Genomic DNA, 2,500 nt, shown 5'->3' on the forward strand with positions numbered 1-2,500 from the left:
ACGGCAGAGTATAGGCTCGACGCTTCAGCGCCATCCATTTTCAGGGCTAGTTGCTTCGGCAGGTGAGTTGTTACACACTCCTTAGCGGATTCCGACTTCCATGGCCACCGTCCTGCTGTCTTAAGCAACCAACGCCTTTCATGGTGTCCCATGAGCGTCGAGTTGGGCGCCTTAACTCTGCGTTTGGTTCATCCCACAGCGCCAGTTCTGCTTACCAAAAATGGCCCACTTGGCACTCTGATCCGAGATGCTCGTGGCTTCATAATTCAAGAAAGCCAGAGATCTCACCCATTTAAAGTTTGAGAATAGGTTGAGGTCGTTTCGGCCCCAAGGCCTCTAATCATTCGCTTTACCAGATGAGACTCGTTCGCGTTCCGTGGGGAACGGTCGAGTGCCAGCTATCCTGAGGGAAACTTCGGAGGGAACCAGCTACTAGATGGTTCGATTAGTCTTTCGCCCCTATACCCAGTTCCGACGATCGATTTGCACGTCAGAATCGCTACGGACCTCCATCAGGGTTTCCCCTGACTTCGTCCTGACCAGGCATAGTTCACCATCTTTCGGGTCCCAACGTGTACGCTCTGGGTGCGCCTCTTCTCGCGATGAGAACGAGACGCCCAGGGAGTGCGAGGCCGCATCGCGACGCGGCCCATCCTCCCTCGATCGACGGCCAGGGTCGATCTTCACTTTCATTACGCCTTTAGGTCTCGCGACAAGTCCCAATGACTCGCGTACATGTTAGACTCCTTGGTCCGTGTTTCAAGACGGGTCCTAAGAGTACCCAAAGCAGTAGCGTCGCCGACCGGTATAGATCCCCCTCGATTCCCACAAGGGAATAAGAGGGACGTTCGACAGGCCTGTCGAAGGTGAACCGTACTTCAACCAACAGCGGGCCAGGACCGGGGACGGCGCAAAGTCCGTAACCTCCGAGTACCGTGGCGCGCGCTTGCGACGGCCTCGACGCACCGTAAATAGTGCGGCCTGATACCTTGCGCGTACCGCCGAGCAGCCGGCCGGGCGACCGGGGGTTTGTCGCGTGCCGTTTTACCGGCGACGCGACAGTCACCGCACCCGGACCGTAGACCGACACCCAGCGGGTCGCGACGTTCTACTTGGGGAGAAGTGCACGACGACGAGCGCCGGACATCGACGCACGGTAGCGTGCCCGCGCGAGAGCCGCGAGGACTCCGCGGGACATCGCCCACCGACGCGAAGCCAGCGCCGCTGACGATGAATCTCCCCGTTCGATCTTTTGGGTTTCTTAGGTTTACCCCTGAACGGTTTCACGTACTCTTGAACTCTCTCTTCAAAGTTCTTTTCAACTTTCCCTCACGGTACTTGTTCGCTATCGGTCTCGTGGTCGTATTTAGCCTTAGATGGAGTTTACCACCCACTTAGAGCTGCACTCTCAAGCAACCCGACTCTAAGGAGAGATCCTCCCGAGACGCGCACCGGTCGCTACGGGCCTGGCACCCTCTACGGGTAAGTGGCCCCATTCAAGATGGACTTGGACGCGACGCGACACCTCGGGATAAGCGGATCCTCCCAAACACCACATTTCCCTGCGGCGGAACCGCGGGATTCGGTGCTGGGCTCTTTCCTGTTCGCTCGCCGCTACTAAGGAAATCCTAGTTAGTTTCTTTTCCTCCGCTTAATAATATGCTTAAATTCAGCGGGTAATCTCGCCTGCTCTGAGGTCGTCAAAGAGTTTAGTTTTCGATAACCGTGGCCGCGCCGCCTCCTCCGCCGGCTCTTTTCTCACTTAGAGAGCGAGCGTCGGGAGAGCGGCAGCGCCGGCACAGCGGCTTCGCATTGTACTCGGAGGAGTGGCGAGGAGACGTGTTGTTTGTGACAACGATTCTTCCACGCGCGGCTCGCAGCCGCTAATAGGAGGAAATGTAAGCCGATCGAATCTCGTTCGAGTTGTCTGCTTGCAAACAACGAATAAGATCGGCGCGGATCGCGTCATCTTCGATCGCCGGGGACGCGAGATACATTGCGAGCGAGTGTGCGCGTACACGTACATCTCTATCACCCACATCCTTCAAATTTTCTCTCCGCATATCGTGTGTTATGCACGGATATGGGATACGACGGGGCGAATCGGATTCGACGAGTACACGACGACGCGTGCCGGTCCCCTATATTCGTTTTCGAGAATTTCGTGGACTCGGACAAGCGGTCGGCTCGCGATTCACCCGCGTTAAGGAGGGCTCTCTCGCTCTTTTCTCTCCGCGTACCGCCGGGCGACGACGCGCCGCGGTTCTCTCCTACCGTTTGCGCGGAAGGTGGCGCGCACCAAGACTCGCGCGTAAGAGGCGCGAGCGCGCGCTGGCGCACCGGGAGACCGCGAGAGGGATAACGCAACGTGTGTGCGCGTGTCTTCTACTCCCTCTCTCCTTCGACAGTTTCCGGGCGCGCGCGCGCAGGCTCCCTATCTTTACTTACTGCGTGTGTGCGTACGCTGCTCTCACTCTTCCTTTTCCTCGGTGTTATTTCA

At 57.6% G+C, this 2,500-nt stretch overlaps 1 non-coding gene across 1 annotated transcript in view; it reads right to left on the reverse strand.

Annotated features, from left to right (window-relative positions):
• Positions 1 to 1,700, reverse strand: part of LOC138944192 (large subunit ribosomal RNA) — a 4,172-nt gene extending 2,472 nt beyond the window's left edge. Inside the window, exon 1 of the ribosomal RNA XR_011448671.1 lies at positions 1 to 1,700. This exon is cut by the window's left edge and continues 2,472 nt beyond it. This is a non-coding gene — a ribosomal RNA (large subunit ribosomal RNA).
• Between the last annotated feature and the right edge of the window lie 800 nt (positions 1,701 to 2,500).

This window comes from Polyergus mexicanus, unplaced genomic scaffold (genome assembly GCF_030449975.1).
Source record: "Polyergus mexicanus isolate NDT 795.1 unplaced genomic scaffold, iyPolMexi1.0 SCAF_112, whole genome shotgun sequence".
Taxonomy (NCBI): Eukaryota; Metazoa; Arthropoda; class Insecta; order Hymenoptera; family Formicidae; genus Polyergus; species Polyergus mexicanus.